Source organism: Pteropus medius, unplaced genomic scaffold (assembly GCF_902729225.1).
Source record: "Pteropus medius unplaced genomic scaffold, Ma_sr-lr_union100, whole genome shotgun sequence".
NCBI lineage: Eukaryota > Metazoa > Chordata > Mammalia > Chiroptera > Pteropodidae > Pteropus > Pteropus medius.
The window spans coordinates 5,168,190-5,185,286 of NW_024352947.1; the positions used below are offsets into that span (position 1 = coordinate 5,168,190).

The 17,097-nt window shown below is 45.0% G+C and overlaps 1 protein-coding gene across 5 annotated transcripts in view; it reads left to right on the forward strand.

Annotated features, from left to right (window-relative positions):
* The window catches only part of CHRM3 (cholinergic receptor muscarinic 3), a 467,593-nt gene that overhangs the window by 190,984 nt on the left and 259,512 nt on the right, over nt 1–17,097 (forward strand). For all 5 annotated transcript variants that reach the window (XR_005650141.1, XM_039850305.1, XM_039850303.1 and 2 more), the window contains exon 3: nt 12,564–12,625. The gene's annotated coding sequence lies outside the window, so the exon portion shown is untranslated. The remainder of the gene's footprint in view (nt 1–12,563; nt 12,626–17,097) is intronic.

Consider the following 17,097-nt stretch of genomic DNA (forward strand, 5'->3'; position numbering starts at 1 on the left):
CATTTACTGACCAAAGGACAGCTTCAGGCAGCAGGAAAAAACTGCTGACTAAGGACGCTTGAGAGTTTTCTGAAAGGTATTTGACAAGAAAATCTCCAGGGAAACTGGTTAACTATGTTGTTTACACCACTGACATTATTATATTTCCTGAGAACAGCTGTACGATAGGAATTGCCAAAATTATAATTCATCACATTAAAATTGACCTTTCCAAATATTTGAGGTTAAAACTTTAGCTAAATATAGTTTCAGGAGCTCATTAAATGTTTAAGTGTGTGTAAGGTTGTCATGGTTGCATTTCGAATGCGGTATTTGAAAATATGTATTTCTAAATATTATTATTGAATATTTTTTCTATCCCAAATCAATTAGTTTTTGTTGTTGTGCGGCACAGCATACAGTTCCCTTTTAAGAAAGATGAATTTATTTTTAATGATGTTAGAGAGCTATGAGTTTGGAGGAAACACTCAGACTCAAGAGTAAATGCATTTTCAAGTGAGGCTGGATTCTGAAGTGCAGCTCTTTTTCCCGTCCTGAAGCAGAAAGAATGCTGTACTGTGTGTGCAATGCGGCGTGTACCCCGAGTCCCCTCAGAAAACCGCACCTGGCCCAACGCGATCGGGAAAGCAGGCATCTGGGCGTGTCTGCCTTTAGGAAAGCACAATGCACATCTGTTTTCATTTCTGAAAGATACGGTTGTAGAGATAATGGTAACATAGCATTTCACTTAGTACTTTTCAAATTAATTTGAGCAGCAAATTTCATTTTTGAGTATTGTGGAGCTTTAGGGGCATCAGGTGCGGCCTAGAAAATGTCAACAACTCTGGAGGGTCTTCTGATTGCTTGATTTTGCTCTAAACTCATCATTCTGGTCACTTACCAGAATCCAGACAGTGGCTGTCCACACCACCAGCAAATGTTAATTTTTGTAAAAGTGAAGTGTTGTGTCAAAATTTTTGAATCTATAATATAATATTAAAATGTCTATATTTTTATGAACATAATTATATGCAACATTGTGAGTAATGGGAAGACCTAACACTAATTTTCATTGCTGTCCACACAAAATGGCTGACAGCAGACGAGATAGCCACAGTAGTGGTCCGCTGGAGGTTCCTTTTGTGTCTGGATTGAAATGCTGGTGACAACCCCTTTTATGTCTCATATCAACTTAGAATAGTGTCCCTAAGTTTACTGCTTGTCTCGTATCTTGTAGGAGCATTTGTAAGTCTCCTCCGTCTCTGCCTACACTTATTAAGTTTCTTTGTTTTTCTTTTACTTTTTTTTTTTTTTGCTGTTGTTTGTTTGTTTGTTTAGTCAGCTATATTCCTAGGAATTCTGGCTAAGCTGCAGTACTCACTGAGATGCGCCTGCTAGCTCAGAGTATCCAGGCATGACATCATTTCCCCTGGCCCGAGTTGTCTGTTCACCTGGGCAGCAGTGTGGACTTGCGGGCACGTCTGGGGCACACGGTCCTTACCTATAACCCTGTGGAAGAGGCAGACACATGAGTAGATAAGTAGGATAACTTTTAATTACAGAGAACATGGTAGCCACAGAGGAAGCCAGCAGCCCCGAGGGGAGTGTGAGCGAGGACGGACCCTTCAAGACGCCCGCGGGCGTCAGGCATGGGGGATCCATCTGTCCTGGAGAGGAGCTCAGGCTTCATATTGTAGGGGATTTGTTCTCAAGTTTCTTCCTCATGAAAATGTAATATGTGTGCACTGAAAAAAATTAGAGAAACAAGAGTGTTAGAGAAAAATCGCAAACATTCCCGTTATTCAAAAGAAAGCCACATTGTAATTTAGATGAAGTATTTTCTTTACCTTTTCTACAAGGAGTAGTTATTTTACATTCTTCTGAGGAAAGCTGATGACTTTAACGTCAGGCTGTGGATGAGAAAACTAAGGCACTGAGCCAAGTGACGGCAAAGTCCACTCTCAGCTACTGCTGAAGACCCGGCCTGGAAATGTCCTGTGAGTATTGGAATGAACAGGAAAAAAGGAAGAAAAGAAAGAAAAACAGGTCAATCCTAGGCAGATGCAAAATCTACCTTCATTTTTATTATGATTTTAAGAACAAGTCTGCCCCAGGTAATTTAATCTAAACCCACATCATGACTGACATCTCTACCACTCCAGAGCTAAGTTCATGCACCTGACTGACCCACTACAGGGCGATGTGCCAGACTGTAAACCACTCGTGGTCCTTTAAGGCGGTCGGGTGTCCGATTCCTGATGCACGGACCTAAAATAATATCCTTTTCAGGAATCTACACTTCAGGTCTCTTTTTTCCCCTCTAAAATTAGATCCTTGAATCTCTGTAAACACTATTATTAGATCAGTCTCTGTGACACTCATCTGAGCAAAATTAAGAAATACTCCTTCCTAGCTTTCGCATTGATATGACTTAACTTAAGGGAGAGGGAGTGAGAGAGATTGAGCTTTAAGGACAGCAATTATAAGCCACCTGAGTGGGGACTGCTGATAGGCTACCTGTAGAAAAGGGTGGTTGACATTTCCAGGCATCTAAGCCAAGCCGCCACCGGCAACAGAAGAGCAGCATTTTAAAGATGTGATGTTGTTTATAAAATTAAGGAACTGGAGACTGGACCTTTTCCTTTATTATGGATTTTTTTTTTTTTTTGAACTTTTAAAGAACACGGGAAACCATTTGGTGAGTTAGGCAGTTTTTAAGTTTTAGTTTTATGGGGACTATAACAGCGGTGACTTTTAATAAGAATGTTTTTCCACATAGAGAAATTTACTGACTAGAACGTTTACTCATTTTCAACCAATACAACACGAGCCTCTAAAAATCTTTCCTCTGAATAATAGTTACTATTGTTTTTCCACGCTCAGCTACTGCTGAAGACCCAGCCTGGGAATGTCCTGTGAGCATTGGAATGAACAGCACATTAATATATATATATATATATATATATATATATATATATATATATATATATATTTATATATATATTATAATATATATATATATATATTATTCCAAGTATTATCTGCTTCTTATACCACAATGCTGGAACACTGGCCAAAAGTTGTGTCAGTCTGACTTGGTATAAGAACATCTTTGAGGCATGACAAATAGTAGAGGTACTGCTGAGAACACTGTTTTTCTTGCCACTAGTCATATGGATTTACAGTCCGTCAATAGCTAGATAAACAGAGGTAATGTACAATTATGATGAGGAAAGTGGGAAACACAATTGCGACAAAGCTTTCGACAAGTAGCTGGCATTATCGACTAAAGTATAAAATGTAAAGACCTTATGACCAATAGCTGTAGGAATATGTAACTATAAAAATGAATGTACCTCTGCATATACACAATGATTATCACTGCTAAATTATTTATAATAGAAAAAGAGAAATACTCCTAATCCCAGAAACAGCATCAGGATTGAATAAATGACAGCAGCTCCACACCGAGGTGGGTTTACCAGCTCTCAGAGCATGAGTTAGGTCTATACGGGTTGCTGAAAATCCGTGCTGTCCTATCAGTGAGAGGAGCTTAGGCATTATAGTGTGGATGGTGGAGTAATAGTAAAGGAGATGGGGATATGTGAATGACGAGACAGATCAGGGAACGATACACATCGAACTGTTAACATTCAAGATACGGGATTGAATTTGTGGTGAGAACGGGGAAGACAAAAATCATTCATTTTTTCCCCTTAAGTAACAGGTATCGTTTGGTTTATTAAATGAGCTCTATTACTTTATAATCAAAAAAAGAAAAGCATTTTATTATTTGTAATGTATGAATGTTCCTAAATTGTGAGCTTGCCTGGAATCTGCTCTGACAGAGATCAAGGCCCAAGAACAAAGGTGAAAGGCAGAGCCGGTGTGAACAGAGGCCTCCTGCCCGCCTTCTGGCTTCCTGCTCCTTTCCCGTGGGCGCCTTGAATTACAGATGAGTTAGTCTCCTCGGCACCCGCCCTGCCCCGCCCCGCCCCGCCAAACGCGACTGATCACAAGCTCTAAATTCAATGGGGATAAAATGGTAGAAAATAACAGTTTTCTGTATAAAAGGAAAAGTGAACACGCATGGCTTCTCTTCCTTCCCGCCTCATTTCTGCATGTAACACAGATTTATTCCTTTCGACCACCCTACCTCACAAGCCTTAGAAAGGTCGTGATGCATCACATGCAATAAGTGACCATTTCACTCTTTAATTCAGTTACAGGCCCCCATGATGCCTGTTGCTATGAATTCCCTTTAAATGAACTATACTCTGAAGGGAAGTAAGGTTTCTAGATTTGTCTGTTTTTATCCTTATACTGAACGATGTTGGAAAACAGAGATATATCACGCATATTTTACTTAAAGTTCAAATTTCATTTTAAATCCATCACTTAAAACCAAAGAACAAAATTCAGAAATGGTAGGACTTGGGCTAAGTGATTCTTTAATTCTTTTCAGCTTCCACATTCTATGATTTTATGATTTTAAAGAAAAATAAAAGCCAAAACTACAGGTAGAGCTGGAGATCACTTCCAGGAGATTGTGTTCACTGTGGAACTGAGCATCAGATTGAGAGTGTACTGATCTGTTCAGGCTGCTATGGCAAAACATCAGAATGGGCAGCTCGAACAGCAGAAATTTCTTCTCTCACAGCTCTAGAGGCTGGTGGTCCATGATCAAGATGCCAGTAGCGTTGGTCTCTGGGGAGCTTCGCGGATGGCGCCTTCCCATTGTGCCATTGCGTGGGCTTTTATCTGTGCACAAGCAAGAAAGAGGGCTCGGGAGGGAGAACACGTGTGTGAGAGAGAGCCGGGGTGTCTCTGCCTCTGCTAAGGACGCCAGTCTTGTCAAATTAGAGCCTCACAACCTTATGACCTTGTTTAATCCTAATTACTCCATTAAAGGCTGCATCTCCATATAGTCGCTTTGGGAGCTGGAGCTTCAGCATATGAATTTGAAGGGGACACAGTTCAGTCCATAACAGGAAGGAAATAAACATAGAATACTATAAGATACTAAAGTTGTGGATATTTTATGCTGTTTCTCCTTTCTAAGTTTTCAGTGCATCTTTTAGTAAAAGCAATGCATTGCGGTGACATTTAACTGCTTACTCCGGCCAGTAGGCATAATCTATGGAGTCCAATTTTATAAGGTCATGCATTTTTTATGAAATTGTTAAAATGTCTTCATATTTAACATATTATGTAAAATATATACGTATCTTTTTAAAAAGTAATACTTAATACTGTCTCTAATTTTTTTATTTTGCTTTAAAATAGCTTACTGCTGAAAGAAGTAGTTAAACCTCAGATAGATGCAAGAAATCAGTTTTTTTATTTAATAGGCACTTCAGAAATATTAGTAGTTAAATATATTTTATTTTTCCGATTTATAAAAAATAAAATATAGAAAAATGCTAAAACTACATCTAATTACACGATGAGCCAACAAACAACATTCCTGGTGAAGTTCCTTTCAGTCACTTTTCTGTAAATATGGAGCGCAATGGGAAATTACAATGTTCAAGTAATACTTTTCACACTGTTTTGTACGTCTGGTTGAATTTAGCCCCCGGCGTTTACCTCAGCGTCTGAGGTTAGTTCTGCTGAAGCTGATTGGCAGGCAGTCTGTTCCCACGGACGGAGGCAAGCTTTTCTCCCATACTGCTCTGCGCCAAAATCGAATGCGGAGCAGTATGGGAGAAAAGCCATCCTCTTAATCGTCTTTTGGGACGGCCTTGAATTCTAGAACTTTTGGTGTGATGAGACTTTGTAAGACTCTCAGCACCCACTTTCGCAGGCCTCAGGCTCGGGGAGCTGTTAGAATGAAAACTATCACCTGCAAAGCTCAGCCATGCCATCTCCGTCAGGAAAGATTTGCCCCCTCCGGTTGGTGGTTTCTAGGGTTGTGTAACCTCTAAGAGGAGGTCTGGAAAGGCCTTGGGGAGTCAGTGTTTATAGTTCATCGTCCTTGTTTGAAGCCTCCCTCTAGCACCCCTGCTCCAAAGGCTCTGCTTCACGGTCTCTACCCCCAGAATGCTAAACCCACCTTGCTCCTGCCACTGGCTGCAATCTTGTCAGCTCCTATGAAGCAGAGTATGAAGTAATGACAAGTATGAAGATACCTGGAAGACTTCTGATGCTGTGTCCCCATCAAGCAGCCTGGGACATCTCAGACACTGCAGTCAGGAGTGGTGGCAACATTCCTTGACAACAAACCCCCAAGTGAGTGATTTTCTGTAGCTGCAGACCACCATTCCCATTACTGCCTCTTACCTCCCGTGCTGTGCTCTCGGGAAGACCCAGGCACGCCTGTCGGTCTTAGAGTGCTCAGCGGCCACGAACACCTGCGCTGCTCTGACCAAGTCCCCTGAATGTGCAGGCAGTTCACACCACGCCTCGAAAATGCCATAGCTATTGCCGGACCAACTGAACCTTCATGCATTCAAACCAGGAGTTGCGTTAGTATCGTTACCTGCATGACGGGAACGGGCAGCGCGGGGCGGTGGTGCACGGGGAAGGGGAAGCAGCTACCCCCGCGGAGCCCGGTGCTCCCGCAGACACAGTGGGCACCTGTCTCCTCGTGTGTAAAACGCAGGTAACAGCGGAAAGGCTTGTGATGAATGAATGATCAGGTGTATGTGGAGGGCTTGGAATAGCTTCTGGAATATGGTGAGGATTCCGTAAATTTTGTTGTTGCTGTTGTTACTATTGTGTGGGACTCGAAATAAAACAGGTCCAGACTTATATATCAACTTTACCAATTACTTACTGTGCAGCTTTGAGACAGTTATTACATCCCTGAGCCCCATCTGCAAATTGGGAATCATAATGAAGGAATGAATGATTTAATTCATAGTAACTATTCTGCACTTTCGTTAGTTCGGCCTCCCCCTCTCTAGATGGAATGGCTAAAAATGAGAAGATGGGCTCTGCAGGGGGCAGATAAAGTACAACAGGATATCTGAGTGAGCGCAGATATTAGTGCTGTTTTTGAATAAGAACTTAATGCAAACCAGCTTAGCATAACATATGCACTTTGAAACTACATTTTCTATTTACATCCAATTCCCATGAAACAGGCCATCGGGCTCAGCTTTGTCAAAGTACTTGTTATGTGGGGCTCCCGATAAGGCAGGGTCAAAACCTGAAGATATGTGGGAGGGAGCAAGATGGCGCAGAGGCCAAGCCCACCTCACTGCGACCACAGCGACATCATTAACAGGGCTGCAGAGCAAACAGTGCGCGGGGTCGCCGGAGGCCTGGTGAAACCCTGCAACCAGATCAGCTCGAATACCAGGTCACCTCCAAACGTTAGGCGAGGCGGAGACGCAGAAACGCGGGGTTCCCACAGCCGCGTGTGGCGATGAGAATGGGAGGCTGTCTCGGCTGCAGGGCCTCCTACCCCCCACCCCCAGGAGGTGGGGGTCCCGCCGCACACCGGGCTCCCCGGCCCAGGATCCAGCGCCCGGGACAGGAGTCCCCCGCCACCTCCGGCCGTGAGAACCGGCAACGTTCCGGTGGGTGAGATGAGGGGCGGCGAGGGTCGCTGACCTTCCTCTTAAAGGGCCGCGGACTCGCCGCCCAGACGCGCTCGCTTTGAGCTCCAGCGCTGCAGCTGCGCGGGGGTGACGCCGGGGACATGCAGGGAGGCGCTGACCTGCCGGCTTCAGGGAGAGGGCTGGAGGGGCCCGGGCAGAGGCCATTGTTCTTGGTTGAGCCCTTCCCTTCCCAGCCTGCAGACACAGGTGCCATCAACTGGGTCACACAGGTCGCTCTGCCCAGGGGATTCCCTGAGGCCCCGCCTCTGCCAGGTGGTGGGCCCCCCGAAGCCGCTTCAGTGACTTGTTCCATATAAACGGGCTGTACTGGCTCCCGCTGAGAACTTTCATAAAATCTCTAAAAGGCTCATAAATCCCAAAGAAACAGCATCTGGCCTCTGTGTTCCCTGAACCTCTTGCTGAGCAGCCCCAAGTCCTGAACTAATGGCAGCCAGCCTCGGTTTCGGACTTGACCCCCTCGAGACACCTATAAGCCACGGGTGGCAGCCACATGTGGATTGCTTGGTGACTCTTACCGGTGGCCCTGGAGATGCATAGGCTACGGCTGAACTTGGCCTGCAGCTAGACTCCTCCCAAATCTGTGCCAAGGGATCCAGAGCACACCTACTACATAAAGCCACTCTAGCAAGACCGGGAGACCTAGGAGACCTACCTAATACGTAAAAACACACAAGGAGGCAGCCAAAATGGGGAGACAAAAAAAAAAAAAAAAAAACATGTCCCACATGAAAAAACAAACAAAGCTCCAGAAAAAAAATTCACCAAAATGGAGACAAGCAACCTACCAGATGCAGAGTTCAAAGCACTGGTTATAAGGATGCTAAAGGACTTAGTGGAAAAGTAGATGAACTCAGTGAGAACTTTAACAAAGAGAGAAAACAAACAAAAAACATAAAAATAGAGATGGAAAACATAATAGAGAGCCAGCCAGAAATGAAGACTACAAAATCTAAGATGAAGAGTACCTTAGAGAGAATCAACAGAGTGCATGAAACAGAGGATCGAATCAGCGGCATAGAGGATGGATTAGGAGAGGGCACCCAATCAGAACAGCAACGAGAAGAAAGAATCCAAAAAATGAAGATAGTTTAAGAAGCCTCCGGGACAATGCCAAGTGTAACAACATTTGCATCATAGGGGCACCAGAAAGAGAAGAGAGAGAGCAAAGAATTGAAAACCTATTTGAAGAAATAATGATGGAAAACTTCCCTAACCTGATGAGAGAAATAGACATACAACCCCTGGAAATTCATAGAGTCAAAACAAGATGAATCCAAACAGGCCCATATCAAGACACATCATAATTAAAGTGCCAAAGGTTAAATTCAAAGAGAGAATCTTAAAAGCAGCAAGAGAAAAGCAATTAGTTACATACAAAGGGATGCCCATAAGACTGTCGGCTGATTTTTCAAAAAAAAATTGCAGGACAGAAGGGCTTGGCACAAAAATATTCAAAATGATGAAAACCCAGGACCTACAGCCAAGATTACTTTAGAATCAAAGGACAAATAAAGAGCTTCCCAGACAAGAAAAAGCTAAAGGAGTTCATTACCACCAAGCCAGTTTTACAGGAAATGTTGGAGGGACTTCTTTAATAAGAAGAAAAAATATGTATCAAAAGTCTAAATAAAGAATGGCAATTGCTACATATATATCAACAAATACTTCAAATGAAAAAAAAAATGCTCCAATCAGAAGATAGGATGGCTGAATGGCTAAGAAAACAAGACCCTTACATACGCTGCCTACAAGAGACTCACTTCAGATTAAAAGACACACACAGACTAAAAGTAACAGGATGGGAAAAGATATTTCATGATGGACCTAGAAATTAGTGTGCTGAGTGGAGTAAGTCAGACAGAGGAAGACAAATGCCGTATGATTGCATGTATGTGTGACAAACAAAGTCATAGATACGGAAAACATTTTGATGGTTACCAGACGGGATGGAGGTTGCGGGGGGGGAGGGGGTCAGTGAAAAGTGGGAAGAGATTAAGACATACAAATTGGTAGTTACAAAATCATCAGGGAGATAGAGTATAGCATAAGGCATTTAGCCAAAAATATTGTCATAACTATGTACAGTGTCAGAGGGGCACTAGATGTATTGGGGTGATCAATTTGTGAGTTATATAAATGTTCAATCACTGTGTCGTACACCTGAAATGAATATAGTATTGTATCAACTATAACTGAAAAATTTTTTAAAATTATTAGTAATAAAAAACTAAAGATATATTGTGAAGTTAAAAAGGGCAATATTTTAGGTCTTCTCTGAGAGGCTAGGAGCTAGTTTCAGCTGAATATACAAAGTTAAATTAGTTACTGAAGCTTATTTATTTCAAGACTATGAGCAAGTATAATGCTGTGCAAGTCACATCACTACAGATTCATCATCCACTTAGATTGCAAAATAGCCACTGAAATGTTTGAGTCTTCCTAGTGGTAAGGGAAGCATGCATGCTCAAAATAATTAGAAAGTAGGCAAATATGATTTTTAGGAAAAGTTTTAAGGAAATTGGGCCGTTCAGATTATTATACTGAAAGTCCAAAATGGCTCCTTCATTGATGCTCTTCTCAGAGTCACCTCCATAAACACCGATGATCTGACAGAAGAAGCTACTCCTTTGAAAGTATTAACGGAAGAGCCTGCATTTCTCAGTACACATCCGAAATCACAGCACATTTTGGCCTGTCGAAAGAAGCCTCCCCTCTGGCCTTCCGTAGTGATGTTGTCTCTGGCTTTGTTTTCCTCTTTGTTGGGCTAACTGCATAAGTTTGATAGTCGTCTCTGGAATCATCCATTATATTTTGATTATGCAACTTTTTCAGCCATGTTCACTAGACTTTGGAGGAGCGTGTCATCTAAACTCAGAGATTTGAAGCTGGTCCCTAAATAAATCCCACGTGCAATTGTTTTTCAATAGAGAGAATCTGAGGCTAGGATGAAAGCCAGCTGCCTTGCTTGTTTTCAAAACGAATGCTTTCCTGAGTCGAACAATAGAGAAACATAGTCAGAAACACTTCAGGGTGTTTGATCTCAGTTTTTGTTCCACAGTTCATTTAGTGAACACAATATTTTATTAGCAGACACTTTAATGATGAAATAGTGTTTATTTCTGTTTTATCATTATTGGCGCACCTTAATTTCACATTATTGAGAGATGCATTTGCTTATTTAAACTCATGAGTATCTCAGTATGCATTCATGTTGGGGCTCCCAGCTATAAATTAGGCAAATGCGTTCTGGGTAATTATTAATTTTTATGGTAATCTTCATAGAACACATACTTATTGAGCACCTACTGTGGAAGACACTTAGTAGGTTACTCTGAGAGGACTGACACCTGCCTCAGTGGATTCACTGGGCACTTGTCCTGTGGTTTATTAGATTTCTGTAAGGAACGTACAGTGAAAGATGAATTCTAGGCTCACTGACTTGCCCCATATTGCAGAAAAAGTCTGTCAGATAGAGACGAGGGGCAGAAAAGGCTCTGTCCTTCTCCGGGGCACTGTCTGATGACTGTCCCGTCACTGCCTCTAGTAGGAATGGGGTGTTAACCTGCCTGAGTTTTCTTTTGAAGTTGCAGTTGTACAGATGGTATTTCCCGAGGAGATTTCTCATATCTGAAAGAGGCCTGGCAGTTAGTGAGTGGGAAGACTCAGACCGCCTGGATTCAGGCGACGTCTCAGCCTCAGTTCCCCCACGTGGAAATGAATGGATCTCCTGGCATGATCAGCTCCAGCCACTTTCTTCCCGAGGACACGGCGTTCAGACTGGGGCTCTTGGGAGAGGAGCTGGCTAACGGTGCTCGCAAGGGCCAGATTTTCCCCTTCTGCTGAAGACAGAAGAGAGCCCCTTGATTGACTGTCCCACGCTGCGCGCGGCGGCCGACGGAGAGCCCCTGGACAGAGAAAGGGAGCCTGACGGAGCAGCACAGTGGCTGCCGTTCCTGAGGAGAGCACTTCCCAGACCGACGGAGAACCAATGGCTTCCCTTTCTTTGTTCCCAATTCTTTGCAGATTGATACTTAAACAAAAAGAAAGAAAGAAAAGGAAAAGAAATCTATTTGATGACACATTTCTCCTCAGCCCTGCACTCACCCGGTCACAGGCCGTACTCTTGGAGGCTGCACTCAGCCTCGTCCTCCCCGAGGGAGCCCCCCACATGCAGCCTGGACACCCCCCACCCCCGCACCTCGCTGCCCCATCCTCTCATCACCTGACTGCGCCCTCACCACTCTGCAGAAACTGCAAGGTCCTCCCTTTAAAAATCTAGTAATGTCTTATCAGGTTTAATCCTCAAGTTCTTTCTTTCTTCCCGACCCTCTGTCCCCAAGGCCATCCTTCACAAGAACGCGCATCCCTCATTCTCTGCTCACGGGACTCAGTGCCTTCTTTTCTTTCTCTAGGTCAACCTTCTGAAAGGCATGCTTTCCTAAGACGTGCTTTTTTGGCTCAAATGCCAGGCTCTGTATGCTTTAAAAATGTGAACATCCGTGTCCCAAATGGAGTTAGGGGAATTGTTTTCAGATTTGATTCTATCCCTGTGTAAGAATTGGACTAATCATTAGACAATCGTATGTGGTGTCTGGAGAAGGCAGCGACAGCGACACGTAAGACGTCATTCCCGTGACTTCTCTGAAAGTGGGCGGTGCTGACTTACATGCTAAGCACGGACAGCGCCGTTTCTGACGCGTGAAGTTAAGGGGTGGGCAGCCACCCTTGTGTCCCCTCCTTCTCGCTTTCATGTGCCTTCGCTGTGGCTGGGGCTGCGGCAGGTATGAGGACTGTAGCTACAGGTAGAGCCCTTTGCAGGAAGTTGATAGATGTGTTTCTTTTGCCAATGACAGGTAGCTCAACTCTCTGACCACCTGTATCCTCACCGGCCACATGACCCAGGAGATTACTTTCAATAGAAAATTCTTTAATTTTCCTACATTTCCTCGAATTATCGGTGTAACCTTTTCCCATGTCTCAGCTATGTGTTAACCCCATTTTCTCCTTCTTTTCTAGCACCGTGTTCCGATCAGAGGCCAAATAAATGACACTCAGAACTTCCGCTGACATACTATAAGGTAAGATCTATTTTTGATTTGAGTTCTTTGCTTTCAAAGAGGAGTTTACGGCTTGATCTGAGAGAACAGGTTAATGAGGAACAGAAATTTCTGAGTTGGTGTTTTTCAAAACAATTTGTAATGCATCTTAATGTAAATATATAGCCATGCTCAATTTTTATGTCTTAATAAAGATCCTTTTTTGTTAATTTGATCATCAGATTCAAAGGTACATAGAAGTTGTGTTTGTTGAAATATAAACAAGGTTGATATGATTCCAAATACTTATTTGTATCTTACCTGGAGCAATATGAGTCATTTGCCATCTATTGTTTCCATTATCAACGGACCATATGTATGACAGTGGTCCCATAGATTGTCATGGAGCCGAATGTCCTGGAAGAAATGGAAGGATTGTGATTAGGAGGATTTGCTTTTCTCTGGCAGGAGCAGTATCTGTGGGGCTTGGCGGTAGGTTCTCTCCCACTCGGAGCACCTCAGTTCTGAGTGCACAGATGACATCCCAGTCCAGCATCCACTGAGCTGTTTCAGCACAGAGGAGCCTGTCCCCCCAGCACCACATGCTCAAAGGATACCACAGCCCTCCTAGAGCTAGCCTGATGGTCTTCAGAGTACATGGCTGTAAATTTATTCAGAGGACACAGATCCACAGGAGCTACCTTAACACGTGCTCAGTGCCACTGCAGTGAAGGCCTTTCTGTGGTGCTGCGGGGCCAGCCTGTGCCTGTACTTTGGAAGCATCTTCAGGCTGTGGTGGCGTAATGCACACATAACTTTCGTTTCATCCATCACTTCAATGCCAGAGAGGGCCTTTGTGCCAGATCGGGTCAGTGGAACCAAAAACACATTTCCAAAGTCAAGTGCTGAGTCCTCGGCCCTCCACCCTCCGTGTTAAACAATCACCCTCTTTTTTTATGAAAACCACAAAGCTCCTTAATCTGACCACTGCTCCAACATGCAATAACCAAAACCACGCTGCCGTGACAATCCCGCGTCCCTTTACCCTTCCGTCTTGATTTCTTATTCCTCCCGATCCTCAGGCCACCTTTCAGCCCCTCCTGACAGCCACTCTGAAGGTGATCTATGCCTCATCTAGCCAGTTTCTCCTGCATATTCCTAACCGGTCCAGGCCACGTCCCTGTTCGTCAGCAGCGCTGACAGCTCCTGGGTGTCTTTCTGCCCCTGTGGTAAGGAAGCAAGGCCGGGCTTGCGGGGCAGTGTGTGGAGGGTCCCCAGCGGCACAGTCTTCCCGTCACCCCGCTCACTCACTGACTCACGCAGAGCAGCGTCCAGTCCTGTGAGTCCCATTTGTGGTGAGCGCCCTATACCATTTTTTCTCTTTGATACCATATTTTTACTGTACCTTTTCTGTGTTTAGATATGTTTCAATAGACAAATAGCATTTGTTACAGGTGCCCACAGTATTCAGTACAGCAACATGCTGTACAGGCTTGTAGCTTACAAGCAATAAGGCTATACTCTAGAGCCTCGGTGTGTGGTAGGCTGTGCCGTGTGGGTCTCTGTAAGTGCCTCTGTGATGTCTGCACAACAACGAGATCGCCTAACGAGATTTCTCAGAATGTATCACTGTCCTTAAGTGGCGCATGACCGTAGTGCAAGATGTTTGAAATTTTAGCATATGTGGGACCTCGTAGCTTATCTAATTCATAGAAGCTTAAATATTATTCCTTGATTTACATCGCCTTTTTCAGAATGCTGTACAAAATCTGATTGTGAATATAAAGCAAGGTACATTGCGAAAAAGCTCGATCCTTTTTAAATGTGACAGTTAGTTATCCCTTCTCTATTCAGCAGACAGCACTAATAGACTACTTAATATCTGTTCTCCCCGTCTTTCTTCCTACAATGCCCGGATGTTCTGAAGGACAGGAGCGTGTCTGTTTTTAAAACCTTCGCCTCCCACACTCTTTCACTGAGGCCACGTGGCCCAGTTCCCGCTAAGGGCTCTGGGGGGTGGCCCTGGGGAGGGGCCCCCTGCCCGAATTAAAAGAGCAAGCCTTCTAGAGGATACTATTTTGGGAACATTATCCTTTGTTATTACCCCATCTTCCTACCTGGAAAGCTGTTTCAAAATTTGTAGCTGTGAGATTTTAATTTACGGGAGTGACTAAGCAGCGACACAGAGAGGGCAGTGCCGCTGAAAGAAGAATTTATTAGTCACATTTCCTGAGAGAAGGGGGCACTCCGTGTCACCCGGGCCCCAGGGGGAAGCACCGGGTTTGGGCAGAGGCGGAAGACGGGAGTGAAGAACGCGTCCAGGTCAGAGTCGGCGCTGCGAGTTCGCACAGGAGGCGCAGGGCCGGGCGGGACAGCTCCCCGGGCGGCCGGCGAGAGCCAGGCCCGAGGGCCCTGGGCTGCGGGACGGGCTCTGCTCCCTGGTACCTGGCTCTGGGTGAGTCAGGGCGCGGGCATATCGGTTCGGGGTGTGACAGTTAGATAAGACGGTGGCTGGGACTGCAGATTTAGGTTTACATACGAGAGATACGCTCTCAGCCAGGCCCTTCGCCAGCACGGGAGGGGCGGCCTGTCCCTGGCCAGCAAGATCTTGCTGTGTCAGAGCATCATAAAAGAAGAAAATAAAAAAATGTAATTAATAAGAAGCACAGCCCCGTCTCGTAATCACAAGGGCAGAAGCCACAACCAGAGAGGTGCAGCAGAAAGGTCAGAGGAGCTTGGCCCCTCGAGTTCCCGCGAGCCGGCCGTCGCCTCCCGGGGAATCAGCGCACCCCAACTCGGTGGGTCTTTGAGGCTCAGCGAGAACTCAGACATAGCGGAGTGGCCGGCGTTCAGGTCTGGGCGTTTGTCGCATCGGAGATGCTCCGCGCCGCAGCTCCCCTCACGGCGCTGCCGCCAGGTGGGTGCTGCGCCCTTAGCGCAGCCGGGAAACCAGCGCTTGGAGATGTTGAGCGCGTGATCCTGCGACCGCAGCCGGCGAGCTGAGGTTTGAGCCCATCCCCGTCCTCTCCCCGCTCGGCGCTGTCCCGACAGGCGGCCTGGAGCCTGCACGGTTGCTGAGGGCATTTGCCAGCACGTCAGGGGCATCGTCGGTTTACTAAACCTTTCAATGCTCTTCAGGAACACGGAGTTTTCATTATTATCCATTTATAACCCTGAATGGACTGAGACTGCTCCATGTTATAAACAAGGGAACAGAAAAATCTTGATTTGGAGAAATCGGGATGAATCGGAATTGCCTATGAAAGCGGGTGAAGGAAATATTAACTTCAAGATTCTTTTGTGTTTTTGTTCTTTAAAAGTTTAGAGTCCTTCTCAGGGCCTTTACTCTGTCCCTCTCACTGTCCTGCTCTCTGTCCTCACTCTCTGCCTCTGAGAGGAGACCACACTGTCTGTGGAGTGTCCCCCCTTTTCTAATAAACTTTCCTTTTAACTCTAAAAAAGTTTAGAAATAATGATCTAAGAATGGCCACCAGAACTCAACTTTTTACCCTACGGCCTCAGTATTAAACAGCGTCCTCCTAACAACCTCCATTACTTCACTCGTACTTATTAGGTTCAGAAAAAAATGCAGGTAAAAGATAAACTATACAACGAACTTTCTTTTCAGAGAAAATCATGCAAGATATTGAACAAGTGCGAAGCCGAGTCAGGCAGGAGGTGCTGGGTAATGGAAAAATCTGTGGCTTAGAAAATATGAGGCAGGAAATGCAGGTGACAGCCAGCTCTTTTGAGGCTTAAAAGAGCTATTTCACCTCTCTGGACTCATGTTCTTTATTTGTAAATTGAGGGTGTAGATTTCTGACAGTCTCTTAGGATAAACTAACAGCTTACCCTGTGGGTCTCCTTTGCTCACGCAGGGAAATGCTCTATTAAAGCTGACTTTCCCTCTTTGGCCATTGAATCTGCAAGTTACCTGTTATTTTCATTTTCCTTTCTTCTGTCAAGTACACCCTGAATCTCTTCACTGCTTTCTGTGTCTTCTGTCCTGAGCCTCCTCCGGGTGCATCATGGTCTCACCTGGACAACTGCATGAGGTTCCTGGTGGTCTCCTGGCTTCCATTCCCGCCATACCAAGTCCATCGGTGTGCAGAAGCCAGCGTCTGGGGACACAGATCACCTCTTGTCACTCTCCTGTGTGACACGTACTTACACCCCTCGCCTCCGCACTCCATGGTTAGGGTGAAGCCCAAACGCACCAGCACAGCTCGCGCCCTACAGTGCGCTTCCGCTTGTAGCCGCTGGCCCTTGCCTCCGCCCTCGGGGACCCCCATCTTTGTGTCTGTTCCCCGGATGTGTGTTTCCTTGCATTCTTTCCCAGCACGGCAGTGTTCTGTCCCTGGCCCTTCCTTCATTGCTCAGAGGCCTTCAGTAACCACTCTCTCGAAACGGGTGTTGTCTCCGGCACTCACATTAACCTTTGAAAACGAGCACTTTCATTTTTTAAGGCATATTAAAATACCTCCATGTGGAAACAATACGTATGTAGCTTAAGG